Raw genomic sequence first — 24,632 nt, forward strand, 5'->3', positions numbered from 1 at the left:
GCCCGAGGCAGCCGGACAGAAGTGTTGGTAAGAAAGGCCAGACAAAGGACACACAAAGGGGGTCCTGTGAAGTGCTCCAAAGTTATCTGGGAGTTGTCTGAGCCCCTCACCTGGTGAGCACAGTACGACGTGGGCAGCCGTTACCTGCAGACGTGGTCTGGATAATAAGAACTGTGAGTAAAGGCCCTGAACTGCATCACTGACTCTGTGTCGTTACTGCTGCTGCCCTGCACCATCACCCCCATCCTCCGCATACACTGCCCTGAGGCTATACTCCTCCCGTGGGGAGTTATGCTACGCTCTGCTGCACCCACAACACCAGCCTCAGTGGTCTGCCCTGTAGCGGCGGTTCACTCTGAACGCAATCCACGGGTGGCGTAGTCGGACATTTAAACATGAAAACCACATAAATAGTTCCGCCACTGGTTTGACCGCCCTGAGCCACGGAACTGGGTCGCCGCCACGAAGACTACAACCACCAGCATCCACCAAAAAGGGTCCGGCTCCGGGTGTCCCAAGGCCCAGGGGGTGCGTCAGAACATTTTCATCACCTTTCACAATCACCAATGGGACAAGGCAGTGATGTCCTCTGTCCCCTCTCTTATACATCCTAGTGACGGAGCACCTGCTCTCATCAATTCGCCATAACCCCAATATTAGGTGGATTGAGGTGGGAGGCACCGAGTACAAGTGCTCTCTATTTGCTGATGATGTCCTAGTATATATCACTCAATCACATATATCCATCCATGCTGTTATGGCTGAAATAGATCACTTTGTTACATGGTAAAATTTTAAAATCAATGCAGCGAAGTCTGAGGCCCTCGATGTCTCCCTCCCCAAATCCATATAGGATTCCATCCAGTCCAACTTTCCCTTTGCCTGGCCCTCACAGGGTATCAAATACTTAGGAATTCCTATTCATAGAGACCTCTCCCATCTATGTTATCTTAATTTTGGGCCCTTTATTGAACAACTCCATACAGACCACGGTTGGCAAGTTAGAACTGTAAGATTCACTACGTGAACCACTGGTGTTTTGTGGAAAAGCACATGTACACTGCGTTCCAAATTATTATACAAAAAGTGTTTAGGAGTGATAAGGGAAGAATTTGTTTGTTTGTCAGTTAAACTCATTGATGGTGATGTGTGTCAGGGCTCTTTATATCACTGTAAGCAATTGCAGACACCTGTGCTAATTAGTTTGGCAGGTGTGTCCAATGAAAGGCAAGACTACTTAAGAAGGCTCTCTCACATTATTAAGCAGCCTACATTTTCTGCCAAAATGGGAAAGAAAAAGGATGTGTCGGCTGCTGAGAAGCAACAAATTGTGGAGTGTTTAGGTCAAGGCATGACTACAATCAACATTGTGCGATGATCAGGATGAAGTGTCTTGGCAATCAAGAAGTATGTAGCTGATTCACAGTACACACGTGTGCGTGCTGATAAGGGCAAATTGAGGACTCTTTCCTACAGGCAATTACGTCAGGTTGAAAGAGCAGCGGCAAAAATGCCTTGTCATAGCAGCAGACAAGTTTTTGAAGCTGCTTGTGCCTCCAACGTCCCCCGAACAACAAGATGCAGGGTCCTTCAGAGGTTTGCAGCTGTGCATGCGCCATCCTGTCGACCTCCTCTATCCACTTCACACAAGCAGAAACGGCTCCAGTGGGCCAAACATTACATGAAGACTGATTTCAAAACTGTTTTGTTCACGGATGAGTGCCGTGCAGCGCTCGATGGTCCAGATGGATGGAGTGGAGGATGGCTGGTTGATGGACACCCCACGCAAACACGGCTACAGCGCCAACAAGGAGGAGGTGGAGTAATGTTTTGGGCTGGAATCATGGGGAGAGAGATTGTCGGCCCCTTTAGGATCCCTGAAGGCGCTAAAGATGAACTCCATAATGTATGTGGATTTTCTCAAACAGCACTTCCTGCCATGGTTCAAGAAGAAGAACCGTGTATTTCACAGCAAGATCATTTTTCTGCATGATAATGCACCATCTCATGCTGCACATAAAACATCTGCATCTCTGGCTGATATGGGCATAAAAGGGGACAAACTTATGGTGTGACCCCCATGCTCCCCTGACCTCTACCCCATTCAGAACCTTTGGAGCATCATTAAAAGGAGTGTCTATGATGGCGGGAGGCAGTTCACATCTAAGCAACAGCTCTGGGAGGGTATTCTGTCCTCATGCAAAACAATTGAAGCAGAAACCATCCAAAACCTGACAAATTCAATGGACGAGAGAGTTCAGAAGCTCCTTTCGAACAAGGGGTCCTATGTGAAAATGTAACATCACCTAGAATAAAGTTTTGAGTTGAAAACTGTTTGATTTCAGTTTCTAACAACCTGCTAATGCTTATAATTTCAAAAATGACCATTTTTTTGGTCTTTATTAAAATGAAAAGGTTGATCGAAAAGTTTGGGGGATCTAAGAGTGTGGCAACCCAGTAGTCATGATTACTTCGAATTCTGACAATATGAGGGTCATGCTGCAGGTAGTGCAGCAAGAAGGCACTTATGTGCCTTGCGCATCTCGGAGCCCCAAAATTATTTTCCGGGCTAGATGCAGCTAAAAATTATTTTTAATTTTAAATCTGGTGAAGCTTTAGTATAGATGGCCTAATAGGATCAGTGCTGCACACTGCTACAAAGCCCAAATTATTTTCCAGTCAAGATACAGATAAACATGATTAGTAATTTGAAAGCTTAAAACGGTTGGTAGGGTGATTTTAACCAATCATCAAGCTTTTACTCTCCCCAGGATGACACAGGGGTAGAAAAGTCGTTTCGGATCCATGATTTGTTCATCTTTATGAACGTGAGTCTGTCTACATTATCAGTGGAGAGCCGCGTGCGCTTATCTGTCAGCACACCACCAGCAGCGCTGAACACACGTTCAGACAGAACGCTGGCTGCGGGGCATGACAAGATCTCCAAGGCGTAAGTGGCTAGCTCCGGCCATTTATCCAGATTGGAAGCCCAAAAAGAGCAAGGGTCCAGTGACACAGTCGTGGCTTCAATGTTTACTTGGAGATACTCCTGTACCATTGTCTCTAGGCGTTGACTATGTGTCAGACTTCTTGTCTCCTGTGGCCTTGCAAAGGATGGGCTAAAAAAGTGGTGAAATGATTCCGCAAAATTGATGTTACCAGCAGATACTGTGGTTCTGTTACGGTTTGAGTGCTGAACACTTGACGGTCCCACGGTTGGCAAGTTGGAACTGTGAGATTCACTACGTGCACCACTGGTATTTTGTGGAAAAGCACATGTAAGATTCTGCAACAGTCTCTGCTGATACTCCTGCATGCGTGCATCCCTTTCTATGGCAGGAATAATTTCTGCAAATTTACTTTTGTACCGGGGATCTAACAGTGTGGCAACCCAGTAGTCAGGATTATTTCTAATTCTCACAATTCGAGGGTCATGTTGCAGGTAGTGCAGCAAGAAGGCACTCATGTGTGTTGCGCATCCAGGAGCACCAAGTCCCTGTTGTGTTGGTGGCGAGGTAACAATCATGCTTCCTTCCTCTGTCCTCTCCCCCCAACCTCGCACAACAGAAATGTGATCAAGGTCTCCCTCATCTGATGAGTCTTCCATCAGTTCGTCCTCCACTTCTTCCTGGGCTCCTGCACCTTCCTCACTAGTTTGGCTGCTACCATGCGCCCTGGTAAAACCATCTCCCCCACCCTCACATGCCTGCCGCCTTGGTGCTGCCGACCGTCTGGACCTTGCAGATGTTAGCCCTTCCGCATACAACTCCTCCTCCTCTACTTCCTCCACCTCCTCTTGTGCCACCACCTGACTCCGAATTCTGTTTAACATGTGCTCCAGCATGTAAATCACCGGAATAGTCATGCTGATAATGGCATCGTCAGCACTAAACATCTTCGTCGCCATTTCAAAACTGTGCAGAAGGGTGCATAGGTCCCTGATCTGAGACCACTCCTCCAGCGTGATTTGCCCCACCTCTGAATCTCGTTGGCCCAGGCTATACGTCAGAACGTATTGCACCAGGGCTTGTCGGTGCTGCCACAGTCGCTGCAACATGTGCAGAGTTGAATTCCACCGGGTAGGCACATCGCATTTTAGCCGGTGAAGTGGCAGGCCCAACGACTTCTGTAGAGATGTAAGTCGCTGAGCTGCGGGATGCGAACGGCGGAAGTGAGCACACAACGACCGTGCCCTCTGCAGAAGGCCATCTAGTCTGGGATAGTGGGCTAAAAATTGCTGGACAACCAGGTTCAACACGTGAGCCATACAAGGCACGTGTGTGACATTGCCCCGGCGAAGGGCCGCACCCAGGTTTGCAGCATTGTCGCACACGGCCTTCCCTGGTTTCAGGTCCAGTGGAGACAACCATTCATGAAATTGGTTCTCCAGAGCTGACCACAACTCCTCAGCTGTGTGACTCACATTTCCCAGACATTTCAATGTAAAAACCGCCTGATGACGTTGAGCCCTACTGCCAGCATAGTAAGGAGGTGTGCAGGATCCCTTCTGCGCAGTTAGAAAGCTTGTGGCATGACCAGACAGGCTTTGGGTGCAGGTGGAAGACCGAGAGGAGGTTGAGGAGGCAGAAGCAGTGGAGGAACTTTGACATAAAGAGGATTGACGCACAACTCGTGGGGACGGCAAGACTTGGACAGCAGCCCCTTGTCCTGCTGTCACCATAGTTACCCAGTGCCCAGTCAGCGACATGTAACGCCCCTGTCCATGCCTACTCGTCCAAGTGTCTGTGGTGAAATGCACCCTGTCACACACAGAGTTTCTCAAAGAAGCGGTGATGTTGTGTGCGACATGCTGGTGGAGCGCAGGCACACCTTTCTTTGAGAAGTAGTGCCGACTGGGCATCTGGTACTGGGGCACTGCGACGGACATAAGGTCTCGAAGATCCTCTGTGTCCACCAGGCGGAAAGGCAGCATTTCTGTAGCCAAGAGCTTGCAGATGGTGAAATTCAACCTCTTAGCTTTCTCATGGCTAGGAGGAAATGGTCTTTTACTTGTCCACATCTGAGGGACCGAGGGCTGGCTATTGTGCTTAGACGGGGTTGATAAGGGTGTCCCCGGCAAACTGCCGGTCTGTGAGGAAGATGCAGGCGGACATGTTAGGTTGCCTTGATCCAAAGGTGGTGCTATCGATGTCGGACAGCGCTCAACACCAGCTGGTGTTACCACCTCCAAAGAAAATGATGACCTGCCAATCACGCTGGCTGTTGCGGGTAAAGAGGTGGCAGGTCTGCGCCCCAAAACAGGTGTGACTGCTGTCCCCCCAGTCACAGAGGATGAAGAGGCCGCGGATGCACAAGATATGGCAGACGGTGATTGGCCCGGCCGGCTAGGCCGCATTGTAGCACACTGAGCTTCCCACTGCAACTTATGCTTCATGTCCATGTGCCGGTTCATGCATGAAGTACTCAAACTATGTATTTTTTGGCCTCTACTTAGCTTTTGCTGACAAATGTTACAGATAACACGAGTTGGGTCATCTTTATCGATCTGAAAAAATGCCCAGGCTATGCAAGGCTTAGCACCCATGCGACCTGAAGAGCCACCACGACTTGTGGTGAGAGGCAGAGTTGTGTTTGAGGATGCAGTTGTTGACGTGCTTCCAGTACTACGTCTCTGTCCAGGAAGGCGCAACCTGACCTCGTCGTCACTAGCATCTTCCTCCACCTCCTCTGCTGACCTCATCTCTTGGCTGACTGTGGGTTGACAGTAAGTGGGATCTCCGACCTCATCATCATCACCCTGTGCGTTATCACACCCGTCGTCCTCAGAGCCAACCTGTTCCTGCCCTGACAAAAAACTAAAGTTGTCGCTCCAATCAGGTATTTGAGTCTTATCATCGTCTTCCTCATTGTCTCCACCAACAGGAGTTACAGTTTGGGAATGAGGGTCTACATTATGGTCAGAACCTTCTGCGTCTGGTCCTGGATCCGACTCATAAAGATTCTGGGCATCAGTGCAGATCATTTCCTCGTCTGGATTCACAGAAGCGCTGGAGTCGACCTCTGATTCCCAGGCTATAGTATGAGTAAACAGCTCTGCAGACTCAACCATCTGTTCTACCTCATACTCAGACGGGCAGCTGGAGATTTGGGAGCTGTGAGGAAGCAAGTGCGATTTGGGTGACACCTTTGAGGACTGGAGTATTTGTGATGTTGAAGTTGATGTGGAGGAGAGCCCACTTAAAGGAGCACTTGATATCCGTTGAAGCACCTGCTGTTTTTGTGCCTCATCTGGAATTTGTAGCGATTGGCGTGGCCGTAAGAAAGGGATCTTATCACATTGTCCGCTAAAAGAAGTAGACATTTTAGTTTGGCTGGAAGATGGTCTTTCTTCTGCAGATGTTACTGTTGCTTTAACACCTACCCCACGGACACAACCTTTTTTCCCCTTCCCAACACGCCTATTCCCCTTTCCACCAGCAGCAGGCCTTTTTCCACTCATTTTGGTGGTTAACTAATTCACAACTCTGGAGTTGTTTGCACAAAAAAACAATGGATGGTAACCGAGCAGAGCTGAGTGGCCAAACTGTGGTATTAGGCCAAAACTATTGGCTGGGTTAGATGCAGAAAAAAATTATTTTGAATTTGCAACCTGATGGAGGTCAGTATAGATGGACTAATACAAATAGTCCCACACACTGCTAGAAGCCCAAATATTTTTTCAGAGGTACTGTAGATGCAGATAAAAATTATTTTTAATTTGCAACCTGATGGAGGTCAGTATAGATGGACTAATAGACCAAGTCCCACACACTGCTAGAAGCCCAAATATTTTTTCAGAGCTAGATGCAGAAAAAAATTATTTTTAATTTGCAACCTGATGGAGGTCAGTATAGATGGACTAATAGACCAAGTCCCACACACCGCTAGAAGCCCAAATATTTTTTCAGAGCTAGATGCAGAAAAAAATTATTTTTAATTTGCAACCTGATGGAGGTCAGTATAGATGGACTAATAGACCAAGTCCCACACACTGCTAGAAGCCCAAATATTTTTTCAGAGCTAGATGCAGAAAAAAATTATTTTTAATTTGCAACCTGATGGAGGTCAGTATAGATGGACTAATAGACCAAGTCCCACACACCGCTAGAATCCCAAATATTTTTTCAGAGCTAGATGCAGAAAAAAATTATTTTTAATTTGCAACCTGATGGAGGTCAGTATAGAAGGACTAATAGACCAAGTCCCACACACTGCTAGAAGCCCAAATATTTTTTCAGAGCTAGATGCAGAAAAAAATTATTTTTAATTTGCAACCTGATGGAGGTCAGTATAGATGGACTAATAGACCAAGTCCCACACACCGCTAGAAGCCCAAATATTTTTTCAGAGCTAGATGCAGAAAAAAATTATTTTTAATTTGCAACCTGATGGAGGTCAGTATAGATGGACTAATAGACCAAGTCCCACACACTGCTAGAAGCCCAAATATTTTTTCAGAGCTAGATGCAGAAAAAAATTATTTTTAATTTGCAACCTGATGGAGGTCAGTATAGATGGACTAATAGACCAAGTCCCACACACTGCTAGAAGCCCAAATATTTTTTCAGAGCTAGATGCAGAAAAAAATTATTTTTAATTTGCAACCTGATGGAGGTCAGTATAGATGGACTAATAGACCAAGTCCCACACACTGCTAGAAGCCCAAATATTTTTTCAGAGCTAGATGCAGAAAAAAATTATTTTTAATTTGCAACCTGATGGAGGTCAGTATAGATGGACTAATAGACCAAGTCCCACACACCGCTAGAAGCCCAACTATTTTTTCAGAGCTAGATGCAGAAAAAAATTATATTCAATTTGCAACCTGCTGGAGGTCAGTATAGAAGGACTAATAGAACAAGTCCCACACACTGCTAGAAGCCCAAATATTTTTTCAGAGCTAAATGAAGAAAAAAATTATTTTTAATTTGCAACCTGATGGAGGTCAGTATAGATGGACTAATAGACCAAGTCCCACACACTGCTAGAAGCCCAAATATTTTTTCAGAGCTAGATGCAGAAAAAAAATATTTTTAATTTGCAACCTGATGGAGGTCAGTATAGATGGACTAATAGACCAAGTCCCACACACCGCTAGAAGCCCAAATATTTTTTCAGAGCTAGATGCAGAAAAAAATTATTTTTAATTTGCAACCTGATGGAGGTCAGTATAGATGGACTAATAGACCAAGTCCCACACACTGCTAGAAGCCCAAATATTTTTTCAGAGCTAGATGCAGAAAAAAAATATTTTTAATTTGCAACCTGATGGAGGTCAGTATAGATGGACTAATAGACCAAGTCCCACACACCGCTAGAAGCCCAAATATTTTTTCAGAGCTAGATGCAGAAAAAAATTATTTTTAATTTGCAACCTGATGGAGGTCAGTATAGATGGACTAATAGACCAAGTCCCACACACTGCTAGAAGCCCAACTATTTTTTCAGAGCTAGATGCAGAAAAAAATTATATTCAATTTGCAACCTGCTGGAGGTCAGTATAGAAGGACTAATAGAACAAGTCCCACACACTGCTAGAAGCCCAAATATTTTTTCAGAGCTAAATGAAGAAAAAAATTATTTTTAATTTGCAACCTGATGGAGGTCAGTATAGATGGACTAATAGACCAAGTCCCACACACTGCTAGAAGCCCAAATATTTTTTCAGCTCTAGATGCAGAAAAAAATTATTTTTAATTTGCAACCTGATGGAGGTCAGTATATATGGACTAATAGACCAAGTCCCACACACCGCTAGAAGCCCAAATATTTTTTCAGAGCTAGATGCAGAAAAAAATTATTTTTAATTTGCAACCTGATGGAGGTCAGTATAGATGGACTAATAGACCAAGTCCCACACACTGCTAGAAGCCCAAATATTTTTTCAGAGCTAGATGCAGAAAAAAATTATTTTTAATTTGCAACCTGATGGAGGTCAGTATAGATGGACTAATAGACCAAGTCCCACACACCGCTAGAAGCCCAAATATTTTTTCAGAGCTAGATGCAGAAAAAAATTATTTTTAATTTGCAACCTGATGGAGGTCAGTATAGATGGACTAATAGACCAAGTCCCACACACTGCTAGAAGCCCAAATATTTTTTCAGAGCTAGATGCAGAAAAAAATTATTTTTAATTTGCAACCTGATGGAGGTCAGTATAGATGGACTAATAGACCAAGTCCCACACACCGCTAGAATCCCAAATATTTTTTCAGAGCTAGATGCAGAAAAAAATTATTTTTAATTTGCAACCTGATGGAGGTCAGTATAGATGGACTAATAGACCAAGTCCCACACACTGCTAGAAGCCCAAATATTTTTTCAGAGCTAGATGCAGAAAAAAATTATTTTTAATTTGCAACCTGATGGAGGTCAGTATAGATGGACTAATAGACCAAGTCCCACACACCGCTAGAAGCCCAACTATTTTTTCAGAGCTAGATGCAGAAAAAAATTATATTCAATTTGCAACCTGCTGGAGGTCAGTATAGAAGGACTAATAGAACAAGTCCCACACACTGCTAGAAGCCCAAATATTTTTTCAGAGCTAAATGAAGAAAAAAATTATTTTTAATTTGCAACCTGATGGAGGTCAGTATAGATGGACTAATAGACCAAGTCCCACACACTGCTAGAAGCCCAAATATTTTTTCAGAGCTAGATGCAGAAAAAAATTATTTTTAATTTGCAACCTGATGGAGGTCAGTATAGATGGACTAATAGACCAAGTCCCACACACCGCTAGAAGCCCAAATATTTTTTCAGAGCTAGATGCAGAAAAAAATTATTTTTAATTTGCAACCTGATGGAGGTCAGTATAGATGGACTAATAGACCAAGTCCCACACACTGCTAGAAGCCCAAATATTTTTTAAGAGCTAGATGCAGAAAAAAATTATTTTTAATTTGCAACCTGATGGAGGTCAGTATAGATGGACTAATAGACCAAGTCCCACACACTGCTAGAAGCCCAAATATTTTTTCAGAGCTAGATGCAGAAAAAAATTATTTTTAATTTGCAACCTGATGGAGGTCAGTATAGATGGACTAATAGACCAAGTCCCACACACTGCTAGAAGCCCAAATATTTTTTCAGAGCTAGATGCAGAAAAAAAATATTTTTAATTTGCAACCTGATGGAGGTCAGTATAGATGGACTAATAGACCAAGTCCCACACACCGCTAGAAGCCCAACTATTTTTTCAGAGCTAGATGCAGAAAAAAATTATATTCAATTTGCAACCTGCTGGAGGTCAGTATAGAAGGACTAATAGAACAAGTCCCACACACTGCTAGAAGCCCAAATATTTTTTCAGAGCTAAATGAAGAAAAAAATTATTTTTAATTTGCAACCTGATGGAGGTCAGTATAGATGGACTAATAGACCAAGTCCCACACACTGCTAGAAGCCCAAATATTTTTTCAGAGCTAGATGCAGAAAAAAATTATTTTTAATTTGCAACCTGATGGAGGTCAGTATAGATGGACTAATAGACCAAGTCCCACACACTGCTAGAAGCCCAAATATTTTTTCAGAGCTAGATGCAGAAAAAAATTATTTTTAATTTGCAACCTGATGGAGGTCAGTATAGATGGACTAATAGACCAAGTCCCACACACCGCTAGAAGCCCAAATATTTTTTCAGAGCTAGATGCAGAAAAAAATTATTTTTAATTTGCAACCTGATGGAGGTCAGTATAGATGGACTAATAGACCAAGTCCCACACACTGCTAGAAGCCCAAATATTTTTTCAGAGCTAGATGCAGAAAAAAATTATTTTTAATTTGCAACCTGATGGAGGTCAGTATAGATGGACTAATAGACCAAGTCCCACACACCGCTAGAAGCCCAAATATTTTTTCAGAGCTAGATGCAGAAAAAAATTATTTTTAATTTGCAACCTGATGGAGGTCAGTATAGATGGACTAATAGACCAAGTCCCACACACTGCTAGAAGCCCAAATATTTTTTCAGAGCTAGATGCAGAAAAAAATTATTTTTAATTTGCAACCTGATGGAGGTCAGTATAGATGGACTAATAGACCAAGTCCCACACACCGCTAGAAGCCCAACTATTTTTTCAGAGCTAGATGCAGAAAAAAATTATATTCAATTTGCAACCTGCTGGAGGTCAGTATAGAAGGACTAATAGAACAAGTCCCACACACTGCTAGAAGCCCAAATATTTTTTCAGAGCTAAATGAAGAAAAAAATTATTTTTAATTTGCAACCTGATGGAGGTCAGTATAGATGGACTAATAGACCAAGTCCCACACACTGCTAGAAGCCCAAATATTTTTTCAGAGCTAGATGCAGAAAAAAATTATTTTTAATTTGCAACCTGATGGAGGTCAGTATAGATGGACTAATAGACCAAGTCCCACACACCGCTAGAAGCCCAAATATTTTTTCAGAGCTAGATGCAGAAAAAAATTATTTTTAATTTGCAACCTGATGGAGGTCAGTATAGATGGACTAATAGACCAAGTCCCACACACTGCTAGAAGCCCAAATATTTTTTCAGAGCTAGATGCAGAAAAAAATTATTTTTAATTTGCAACCTGATGGAGGTCAGTATAGATGGACTAATAGACCAAGTCCCACACACCGCTAGAAGCCCAAATATTTTTTCAGAGCTAGATGCAGAAAAAAATTATTTTTAATTTGCAACCTGATGGAGGTCAGTATAGATGGACTAATAGACCAAGTCCCACACACTGCTAGAAGCCCAAATATTTTTTCAGAGCTAGATGCAGAAAAAAATTATTTTTAATTTGCAACCTGATGGAGGTCAGTATAGATGGACTAATAGACCAAGTCCCACACACTGCTAGAAGCCCAAATATTTTTTCAGAGCTAGATGCAGAAAAAAAATATTTTTAATTTGCAACCTGATGGAGGTCAGTATAGATGGACTAATAGACCAAGTCCCACACACTGCTAGAAGCCCAACTATTTTTTCAGAGCTAGATGCAGAAAAAAATTATATTCAATTTGCAACCTGCTGGAGGTCAGTATAGAAGGACTAATAGAACAAGTCCCACACACTGCTAGAAGCCCAAATATTTTTTCAGAGCTAAATGAAGAAAAAAATTATTTTTAATTTGCAACCTGATGGAGGTCAGTATAGATGGACTAATAGACCAAGTCCCACACACTGCTAGAAGCCCAAATATTTTTTCAGCTCTAGATGCAGAAAAAAATTATTTTTAATTTGCAACCTGATGGAGGTCAGTATATATGGACTAATAGACCAAGTCCCACACACCGCTAGAAGCCCAAATATTTTTTCAGAGCTAGATGCAGAAAAAAATTATTTTTAATTTGCAACCTGATGGAGGTCAGTATAGATGGACTAATAGACCAAGTCCCACACACTGCTAGAAGCCCAAATATTTTTTCAGAGCTAGATGCAGAAAAAAATTATTTTTAATTTGCAACCTGATGGAGGTCAGTATAGATGGACTAATAGACCAAGTCCCACACACCGCTAGAAGCCCAAATATTTTTTCAGAGCTAGATGCAGAAAAAAATTATTTTTAATTTGCAACCTGATGGAGGTCAGTATAGATGGACTAATAGACCAAGTCCCACACACTGCTAGAAGCCCAAATATTTTTTCAGAGCTAGATGCAGAAAAAAATTATTTTTAATTTGCAACCTGATGGAGGTCAGTATAGATGGACTAATAGACCAAGTCCCACACACCGCTAGAATCCCAAATATTTTTTCAGAGCTAGATGCAGAAAAAAATTATTTTTAATTTGCAACCTGATGGAGGTCAGTATAGATGGACTAATAGACCAAGTCCCACACACCGCTAGAAGCCCAACTATTTTTTCAGAGCTAGATGCAGAAAAAAATTATATTCAATTTGCAACCTGCTGGAGGTCAGTATAGAAGGACTAATAGAACAAGTCCCACACACTGCTAGAAGCCCAAATATTTTTTCAGAGCTAAATGAAGAAAAAAATTATTTTTAATTTGCAACCTGATGGAGGTCAGTATAGATGGACTAATAGACCAAGTCCCACACACTGCTAGAAGCCCAAATATTTTTTCAGAGCTAGATGCAGAAAAAAATTATTTTTAATTTGCAACCTGATGGAGGTCAGTATAGATGGACTAATAGACCAAGTCCCACACACCGCTAGAAGCCCAAATATTTTTTCAGAGCTAGATGCAGAAAAAAATTATTTTTAATTTGCAACCTGATGGAGGTCAGTATAGATGGACTAATAGACCAAGTCCCACACACTGCTAGAAGCCCAAATATTTTTTAAGAGCTAGATGCAGAAAAAAATTATTTTTAATTTGCAACCTGATGGAGGTCAGTATAGATGGACTAATAGACCAAGTCCCACACACTGCTAGAAGCCCAAATATTTTTTCAGAGCTAGATGCAGAAAAAAATTATTTTTAATTTGCAACCTGATGGAGGTCAGTATAGATGGACTAATAGACCAAGTCCCACACACTGCTAGAAGCCCAAATATTTTTTCAGAGCTAGATGCAGAAAAAAAATATTTTTAATTTGCAACCTGATGGAGGTCAGTATAGATGGACTAATAGACCAAGTCCCACACACCGCTAGAAGCCCAACTATTTTTTCAGAGCTAGATGCAGAAAAAAATTATATTCAATTTGCAACCTGCTGGAGGTCAGTATAGAAGGACTAATAGAACAAGTCCCACACACTGCTAGAAGCCCAAATATTTTTTCAGAGCTAAATGAAGAAAAAAATTATTTTTAATTTGCAACCTGATGGAGGTCAGTATAGATGGACTAATAGACCAAGTCCCACACACTGCTAGAAGCCCAAATATTTTTTCAGAGCTAGATGCAGAAAAAAATTATTTTTAATTTGCAACCTGATGGAGGTCAGTATAGATGGACTAATAGACCAAGTCCCACACACTGCTAGAAGCCCAAATATTTTTTCAGAGCTAGATGCAGAAAAAAATTATTTTTAATTTGCAACCTGATGGAGGTCAGTATAGATGGACTAATAGACCAAGTCCCACACACCGCTAGAAGCCCAAATATTTTTTCAGAGCTAGATGCAGAAAAAAATTATTTTTAATTTGCAACCTGATGGAGGTCAGTATAGATGGACTAATAGACCAAGTCCCACACACTGCTAGAAGCCCAAATATTTTTTCAGAGCTAGATGCAGAAAAAAATTATTTTTAATTTGCAACCTGATGGAGGTCAGTATAGATGGACTAATAGACCAAGTCCCACACACCGCTAGAAGCCCAAATATTTTTTCAGAGCTAGATGCAGAAAAAAATTATTTTTAATTTGCAACCTGATGGAGGTCAGTATAGATGGACTAATAGACCAAGTCCCACACACTGCTAGAAGCCCAAATATTTTTTCAGAGCTAGATGCAGAAAAAAATTATTTTTAATTTGCAACCTGATGGAGGTCAGTATAGATGGACTAATAGACCAAGTCCCACACACCGCTAGAAGCCCAACTATTTTTTCAGAGCTAGATGCAGAAAAAAATTATATTCAATTTGCAACCTGCTGGAGGTCAGTATAGAAGGACTAATAGAACAAGTCCCACACACTGCTAGAAGCCCAAATATTTTTTCAGAGCTAAATGAAGAAAAAAATTATTTTTAATTTGCAACCTGATGGAGGTCAGTATAGATGGACTAATAGACCAAGTCCCACACACTGCTAGAAGCCCAAATATTTTTTCAGAGCTAGATGCAGAAAAAAATTATTTTTAATTTGCAACCTGATGGAGGTCAGTATAGATGGACTAATAGACCAAGTCCCACACACCGCTAGAAGCCCAAATATTTTTTCAGAGCTAGATGCAGAAAAAAATTATTTTTAATTTGCAACCTGATGGAGGTCAGTATAGATGGACTAATAGACCAAGTCCCACACACTGCTAGAAGCCCAAATATTTTTTCAGAGCTAGATGCAGAAAAAAATTATTTTTAATTTGCAACCTGATGGAGGTCAGTATAGATGGACTAATAGACCAAGTCCCACACACCGCTAGAAGCCCAAATATTTTTTCAGAGCTAGATGCAGAAAAAAATTATTTTTAATTTGCAACCTGATGGAGGTCAGTATAGATGGACTAATAGACCAAGTCCCACACACTGCTAGAAGCCCAAATATTTTTTCAGAGCTAGATGCAGAAAAAAATTATTTTTAATTTGCAACCTGATGGAGGTCAGTATAGATGGACTAATAGACCAAGTCCCACACACTGCTAGAAGCCCAAATATTTTTTCAGAGCTAGATGCAGAAAAAAAATATTTTTAATTTGCAACCTGATGGAGGTCAGTATAGATGGACTAATAGACCAAGTCCCACACACTGCTAGAAGCCCAACTATTTTTTCAGAGCTAGATGCAGAAAAAAATTATATTCAATTTGCAACCTGCTGGAGGTCAGTATAGAAGGACTAATAGAACAAGTCCCACACACTGCTAGAAGCCCAAATATTTTTTCAGAGCTAAATGAAGAAAAAAATTATTTTTAATTTGCAACCTGATGGAGGTCAGTATAGATGGACTAATAGACCAAGTCCCACACACTGCTAGAAGCCCAAATATTTTTTCAGCTCTAGATGCAGAAAAAAATTATTTTTAATTTGCAACCTGATGGAGGTCAGTATATATGGACTAATAGACCAAGTCCCACACACCGCTAGAAGCCCAAATATTTTTTCAGAGCTAGATGCAGAAAAAAATTATTTTTAATTTGCAACCTGATGGAGGTCAGTATAGATGGACTAATAGACCAAGTCCCACACACTGCTAGAAGCCCAAATATTTTTTCAGAGCTAGATGCAGAAAAAAATTATTTTTAATTTGCAACCTGATGGAGGTCAGTATAGATGGACTAATAGACCAAGTCCCACACACCGCTAGAAGCCCAAATATTTTTTCAGAGCTAGATGCAGAAAAAAATTATTTTTAATTTGCAACCTGATGGAGGTCAGTATAGATGGACTAATAGACCAAGTCCCACACACTGCTAGAAGCCCAAATATTTTTTCAGAGCTAGATGCAGAAAAAAATTATTTTTAATTTGCAACCTGATGGAGGTCAGTATAGATGGACTAATAGACCAAGTCCCACACACCGCTAGAATCCCAAATATTTTTTCAGAGCTAGATGCAGAAAAAAATTATTTTTAATTTGCAACCTGATGGAGGTCAGTATAGATGGACTAATAGACCAAGTCCCACACACTGCTAGAAGCCCAAATATTTTTTCAGAGCTAGATGCAGAAAAAAATTATTTTTAATTTGCAACCTGATGGAGGTCAGTATAGATGGACTAATAGACCAAGTCCCACACACCGCTAGAAGCCCAACTATTTTTTCAGAGCTAGATGCAGAAAAAAATTATATTCAATTTGCAACCTGCTGGAGGTCAGTATAGAAGGACTAATAGAACAAGTCCCACACACTGCTAGAAGCCCAAATATTTTTTCAGAGCTAAATGAAGAAAAAAATTATTTTTAATTTGCAACCTGATGGAGGTCAGTATAGATGGACTAATAGACCAAGTCCCACACACTGCTAGAAGCCCAAATATTTTTTCAGAGCTAGATGCAGAAAAAAATTATTTTTAATTTGCAACCTGATGGAGGTCAGTATAGATGGACTAATTGACCAAGTCCCACACACCGCTAGAAGCCCAAATATTTTTTCAGAGCTAGATGCAGAAAAAAATTATTTTTAATTTGCAACCTGATGGAGGTCAGTATAGATGGACTAATAGACCAAGTCCCACACACTGCTAGAAGCCCAAATATTTTTTAAGAGCTAGATGCAGAAAAAAATTATTTTTAATTTGCAACCTGATGGAGGTCAGTATAGATGGACTAATAGACCAAGTCCCACACACTGCTAGAAGCCCAAATATTTTTTCAGAGCTAGATGCAGAAAAAAATTATTTTTAATTTGCAACCTGATGGAGGTCAGTATAGATGGACTAATAGACCAAGTCCCACACACTGCTAGAAGCCCAAATATTTTTTCAGAGCTAGATGCAGAAAAAAAATATTTTTAATTTGCAACCTGATGGAGGTCAGTATAGATGGACTAATAGACCAAGTCCCACACACCGCTAGAAGCCCAACTATTTTTTCAGAGCTAGATGCAGAAAAAAATTATATTCAATTTGCAACCTGCTGGAGGTCAGTATAGAAGGACTAATAGAACAAGTCCCACACACTGCTAGAAGCCCAAATATTTTTTCAGAGCTAAATGAAGAAAAAAATTATTTTTAATTTGCAACCTGATGGAGGTCAGTATAGATGGACTAATAGACCAAGTCCCACACACTGCTAGAAGCCCAAATATTTTTTCAGAGCTAGATGCAGAAAAAAATTATTTTTAATTTGCAACCTGATGGAGGTCAGTATAGATGGACTAATAGACCAAGTCCCACACACTGCTAGAAGCCCAAATATTTTTTCAGAGCTAGATGCAGAAAAAAATTATTTTTAATTTGCAACCTGATGGAGGTCAGTATAGATGGACTAATAGACCAAGTCCCACACACCGCTAGAAGCCCAAATATTTTTTCAGAGCTAGATGCAGAAAAAAATTATTTTTAATTTGCAACCTGATGGAGGTCAGTATAGATGGACTAATAGACCAAGTCCCACACACTGCTAGAAGCCCAAATATTTTTTCAGAGCTAGATGCAGAAAAAAATTATTTTTAATTTGCAACCTGATGGAGGTCAGTATAGATGGACTAATAGACCAAGTCCCACACACCGCTAGAAGCCCAAATATTTTTTCAGAGCTAGATGCAGAAAAAAATTATTTTTAATTTGCAACCTGATGGAGGTCAGTATAGATGGACTAATAGACCAAGTCCCACACACTGCTAGAAGCCCAAATATTTTTTCAGAGCTAGATGCAGAAAAAAATTATTTTTAATTTGCAACCTGATGGAGGTCAGTATAGATGGACTAATAGACCAAGTCCCACACACCGCTAGAAGCCCAACTATTTTTTCAGAGCTAGATGCAGAAAAAAATTATATTCAATTTGCAACCTGCTGGAGGTCAGTATAGAAGGACTAATAGAACAAGTCCCACACACTGCTAGAAGCCCAAATATTTTTTCAGAGCTAAATGAAGAAAAAAATTATTTTTAATTTGCAACCTGATGGAGGTCAGTATAGATGGACTAATAGACCAAGTCCCACACACTGCTAGAAGCCCAAATATTTTTTCAGAGCTAGATGCAGAAAAAAATTATTTTTAATTTGCAACCTGATGGAGGTCAGTATAGATGGACTAATAGACCAAGTCCCACACACCGCTAGAAGCCCAAATATTTTTTCAGAGCTAGATGCAGAAAAAAATTATTTTTAATTTGCAACCTGATGGAGGTCACTATAGATGGACTAATAGACCAAGTCCCACACACTGCTAGAAGCCCAAATATTTTTTCAGAGCTAGATGCAGAAAAAAATTATTTTTAATTTGCAACCTGATGGAGGTCAGTATAGATGGACTAATAGACCAAGTCCCACACACCGCTAGAAGCCCAAATATTTTTTCAGAGCTAGATGCAGAAAAAAATTATTTTTAATTTGCAACCTGATGGAGGTCAGTATAGATGGACTAATAGACCAAGTCCCACACACTGCTAGAAGCCCAAATATTTTTTCAGAGCTAGATGCAGAAAAAAATTATTTTTAATTTGCAACCTGATGGAGGTCAGTATAGATGGACTAATAGACCAAGTCCCACACACTGCTAGAAGCCCAAATATTTTTTCAGAGCTAGATGCAGAAAAAAAATATTTTTAATTTGCAACCTGATGGAGGTCAGTATAGATGGACTAATAGACCAAGTCCCACACACCGCTAGAAGCCCAACTATTTTTTCAGAGCTAGATGCAGAAAAAAATTATATTCAATTTGCAACCTGCTGGAGGTCAGTATAGAAGGACTAATAGAACAAGTCCCACACACTGCTAGAAGCCCAAATATTTTTTCAGAGCTAAATGAAGAAAAAAATTATTTTTAATTTGCAACCTGATGGAGGTCAGTATAGATGGACTAATAGACCAAGTCCCACACACTGCTAGAAGCCCAAATATTTTTTCAGCTCTAGATGCAGAAAAAAATTATTTTTAATTTGCAACCTGATGGAGGTCAGTATATATGGACTAATAGACCAAGTCCCACACACCGCTAGAAGCCCAAATATTTTTTCAGAGCTAGATGCAGAAAAAAATTATTTTTAATTTGCAACCTGATGGAGGTCAGTATAGATGGACTAATAGACCAAGTCCCACACACTGCTAGAAGCCCAAATATTTTTTCAGAGCTAGATGCAGAAAAAAATTATTTTTAATTTGCAACCTGATGGAGGTCAGTATAGATGGACTAATAGACCAAGTCCCACACACCGCTAGAAGCCCAAATATTTTTTCAGAGCTAGATGCAGAAAAAAATTATTTTTAATTTGCAACCTGATGGAGGTCAGTATAGATGGACTAATAGACCAAGTCCCACACACTGCTAGAAGCCCAAATATTTTTTCAGAGCTAGATGCAGAAAAAAATTATTTTTAATTTGCAACCTGATGGAGGTCAGTATAGATGGACTAATAGACCAAGTCCCACACACCGCTAGAAGCCCAACTATTTTTTCAGAGCTAGATGCAGAAAAAAATTATATTCAATTTGCAACCTGCTGGAGGTCAGTATAGAAGGACTAATAGAACAAGTCCCACACACTGCTAGAAGCCCAAATATTTTTTCAGAGCTAAATGAAGAAAAAAATTATTTTTAATTTGCAACCTGATGGAGGTCAGTATAGATGGACTAATAGACCAAGTCCCACACACTGCTAGAAGCCCAAATATTTTTTCAGAGCTAGATGCAGAAAAAAATTATTTTTAATTTGCAACCTGATGGAGGTCAGTATAGATGGACTAATAGACCAAGTCCCACACACTGCTAGAAGCCCAAATATTTTTTCAGAGCTAGATGCAGAAAAAAATTATTTTTAATTTGCAACCTGATGGAGGTCAGTATAGATGGACTAATAGACCAAGTCCCACACACTGCTAGAAGCCCAAATATTTTTTCAGAGCTAGATGCAGAAAAAAATTATTTTTAATTTGCAACCTGATGGAGGTCAGTATAGATGGACTAATAGACCAAGTCCCACACACCGCTAGAAGCCCAACTATTTTTTCAGAGCTAGATGCAGAAAAAAATTGTATTCAATTTGCAACCTGCTGGAGGTCAGTATAGAAGGACTAATAGAACAAGTCCCACACACTGCTAGAAGCCCAAATATTTTTTCAGAGCTAAATGAAGAAAAAAATTATTTTTAATTTGCAACCTGATGGAGGTCAGTATAGATGGACTAATAGACCAAGTCCCACACACTGCTAGAAGCCCAAATATTTTTTCAGAGCTAGATGCAGAAAAAAATTATATTCAGTTTGCAACCTGATGGAGGTCAGTATAGATGGACTAATAGAATGATGCTATGCCCAAAAGATTTTACTTCACTAGGTGCAGTAAAAAAATTGGTATTCTATACACAGGTGTTATATCTTGCAACACAGATAGGCTACTCCACTGACTAACACACTCTGCAATAGGCCAAAAAGGATTAGCTTTGCTAGATTCAGCCAAATGCTGTGAAAAAAACTTGCACAGCACTGGCACAGACCTGCCTGGCAAAAACTGATAGGAACTCATGTAACCTAGTCCTGAAAAGGACTCCAATTACAATTAGTCTTTACTCCCACAACTTATCTATTTAAGAGCACAGACCTCCCTGATAAAAGTCGTAGGAAATGCTGTAACCTAGTCCTTAAAAGGACTGCAATCACAACTATTCCCTACTCCCAAGCTATCTGTATATTTGTGCGAAAATTGGCTTGAAATTAACAAGGTATAGTGCACACAGCAACAGCGGTGCCGTCTAACACGCAGCTGCAGCAGTGAGAAAATGGTGGCGACGGGGAAAATGGCTTGGTCTTATAGGGCAAGGACATGTGACATACACTGCCAATGACACATGCCCTTGCTTGTGTGAAAAAAAGCACTTCGCTCCGTGTGTGCGCTGCTGATAGGCTGACAGATTGCACCTCCCCACTGCAAATGCGGGAAAGAGAAAAAAAAATGGAGATCTTCATTGTTCCTGCAGAGATCCATCCCCTGCCCCTCCCCCCACCCCGCTGTACACTCAAACTGCGTATTAACATTAATTTTCATCATTACTGAGAAAAAATCCAGTTATAATTTTGGTGCACGAACAGTTATCGAACATAACCTCGAACAGCCGAATTTTTCTCAAATTGTTCGTGTTCGCCGAACGGCTCGAACACCGCCCAAAACAGCTCGAATTTGAGATTGGCGAACAGTTCGAGTAGAACAACGCTCATCTCTACTAAGGAGCGGACAGCATGTTTGAATTTAGCGTTAATATCTCTGATTGGTCGCGACAGGAGGGCACGACCAATCGGCGAATCAGCACAGCAGTGTTTAAATGTGGCGCCAAGATCACTGATTGGTCGCGTGCAGCATCCGCGACCAATCAGCACAGCAGTGTTTAAATGTGTCGGTAAGATCTGTGATTGGTCGCGGCCGCTATTTAAATGTGGCGCCAAGATCGGTGATTGGTCGCGGGCAGCGTCAGCGACCAATCAGCACAGCGGTGTTTAACTTTTGCGCCAAGATCACTGATTGGTCGCGGCCGGGGAGCGGAATTGTATTGGTGAGGACCAGGGAGCGTCGATGCCTGTGCGGCTACTTCCGCTGCGAGAAGCAGGGAGCTGAGCGGGCGCTCGCAGCAGAAGTATCCCTACCCGCAGCGCCGCTACCTGGTCCTCCCTTCTGCATGGAGGTCAGCGGCGCCGGCGGTCGGTGTCCTTCTGCTGCTACCGGCCGGGAGATGAGCGCCTCGCTTCGGTCATCTCCCGGCTGCATCTCTGTCCCGCAGATGGCGCCGGCGGTCGAGGTCCTTCTGCTGCTACCGGCCGGGAGATGAGCGCCTCGCGCCGGTCATCTCCCGGCTGCATCCGAACTGCAGCGCCGTGGTGTTTAACTGTGGCGCCAAGATCGCTGATTGGTGGCGGACAACGTCCGCCACCAATCAGCAAAGCAGTATTTAAATGTGTCGGCAAGATCGGTGATTGTTCGCGGCCGCTATTTAAATGTGGCGCCCAAATCGGTGATTGGTCGCAGGCAGCATCAGTGACCAATCAGCACAGCAGTGTTTAAATTTGTCGGCAAGATCACTGATTGGTCGCGGACAGCGTCTGTGACCAATCAGCACAGCGGTGTTTAAATGTGGCGCCAAGATCGCTGATTGGTCGCGGGCTGCATCCGTGACCAATCAGCACAGCAGTGTTTAAATGTGTCAGCAAGATTGGTGATTGTTCGCGGCCGCTATTTAAATGTGGCGCCCAAATCGGTGATTGGTCGCGGGCAGCATCAGTGACCAATCAGCACAGCAGTGTTTAAATTTGTCGGCAAGATCGCTGATTGGTCGCGGGCAGCGTCCCGACCAATAAGCACAGCAGTGTTTAAATGTGGCGCCAAGATCGGTGATTGTTCGCGGGCAGCGTCAGAGACCAATCAGCACAGCGGTGTTCAACTTTTGCGCCAAGATTACTGATTGGTCGCGGCCGGAGACCGCGACCAATCATCGAATCGTATTGGTGAGGACCGGGGAGCGGAATCGTATTGAAGAGGACCGGGGAGCTTCGCTGCCTGTGCGGCTACTTCCACTGCGAGAAGCCGGGAGATGAGCGGGCGCTCGCAGCAGAAGTATCCCGACCCGTAGCGCCGCTCCCCGGTCCTCCCTTCCGCATGGAGGTCAGCGGTGCCGGCGGTCGGGGTCCTTCTGCTGCTACCGGCCGGGAGATGAGCGCCTCACGCCGGTCATCTCCCGGCTGCATCTCCGTCCCATAGATGGTTCCGGCGGTCAAGGTCCTTCTGCTGCTACCGGCCGGGAGATGAACGCCTCGCGCCGGTCATTTCCCAGATGCATCCGACCCGCAGCGCCACTCCCCGGTCCTCCCTTGACACCCTAGCCGCATGGAGGTCAGCAGCGCCGGCGGTCGGGGTCCTTCTGCTGCTACCTGCCGGGAGATGAGCGCCTCACGCCGGTTATCTCCCGGCTGCATCTCCGTCCCGCAGATGAGCCGCTAATGGCCGCCATCTTTTTACTGAAATCCCGCGTTGCTGATTGGCCGCTGCTGGACCAATGAGCGACGTTGGATTTCCTGGACAGACAGACAGACAGACAGAAAGACGGACAGACAGACGGGATAAGACGATTATATATATAGACTAGATGGTGGCCCGATTCTAACGCATCGGGTATTCTAGAATATGCATGCGGCAGACCGGGCGCAATGAGCAGAGCGGTGTTTAAATTTGGCGCCAAAATCGCTGAATGGTCACGGCCGGCAACCGCGACAAATCAGCAAAGCGGTGTTGAAATTTGGCGACTCTATCGCTGATTGGTCACGGCCGGCGGTCGCGACTAATCAGCAGAGCGGGGTTTAAATTTTGCGCCAATAATGCTGATTGGTCGCGGCCAGCGAACGTGACCAATCAGCAGAGCGGGGTTTAAATTTGGCGCCAATAATGCTGATTGGTTGCGGCCGGCGGTCGCGACCAATCAGCAAAGCGGTGTTTAAATTTGGCGCAAATAATGGTGATTGGTCACGGCCGGCAATTTGGCGGCAATAATGCTGATTAGTCGCGGCCGGCAACCGCGACCAATCAGCAGAGCGGGGTTTAAATTTGGCGTCAAAATCGCTGATTGGTGGTGGCCGGCAACCGCGAACAATCAGCAGAGCGGGGTTTAAATTTGGCGCCAATGCTGATGATTGGTCGCGGACGGCAACCGCGACCAATCAGCAGAGCGGTGTTTAAATTTTGCGCCAGTACTGCTGATTGGTCGCGGCCAGCAACCGCGACCAATCAGCAGAGCAATCACCGATCTTGGCTCCACATTTAAACACCGCTGTGCTGATTGGTCGCGGACGGTATTTAAATGTGGCGCCCAAATCGGTGATTGGTCGCGGGCAGGGTCCGCGACCAATCAGCACAGTAGTGTTTAACTTTTGCGGAAAGATCAGTGATTGGTCGGGTCCGAAGACCGCGACCAATCATCGAATCGTCTTGGTGAGGACCGGGGAGCGGCGCTGATTGTGCGGGTACTTCCGCAGCGAGAACCCGGGACATGAGCGGGCACTCACAGCAGAAGTATCCCGACCCGCAGCGCCGCTCCCCGGTCCTCCCCTCCGTATGGAAGTCAGCGACGCCGGCGGTCCTTCCGCTGCTACCGGCCGGGAGATGAGCGCCTCGCGTCGGTCATCTCCCGGCTGCATCTCTGTCCCGCAGATGGGTCCAGCGGTCGAGGTCCTTCTGCTGTTACCGGCCGGGAGATGAGCGCCTCGCGGCACTCATCTCCCGGCTGCATCGCCGCTGAGCTCCGTCCCGCAGATGAGCCGCTAACGGCCGCCATCTTTTTTCAGAAATCCTGCGGCGCTGATTGGCCGCTGCCGGAGCAATGAGCGACGCGGGATTTCCAGGAGAGACAGATAGACAGACAGACAGACAGATGGGATAAGACAATTATA

Source organism: Phyllobates terribilis, unplaced genomic scaffold (assembly GCF_046119375.1).
Source record: "Phyllobates terribilis strain yellow unplaced genomic scaffold, ASM4611937v1 Scaffold_10__3_contigs__length_209671492, whole genome shotgun sequence".
Taxonomy (NCBI): domain Eukaryota; kingdom Metazoa; phylum Chordata; class Amphibia; order Anura; family Dendrobatidae; genus Phyllobates; species Phyllobates terribilis.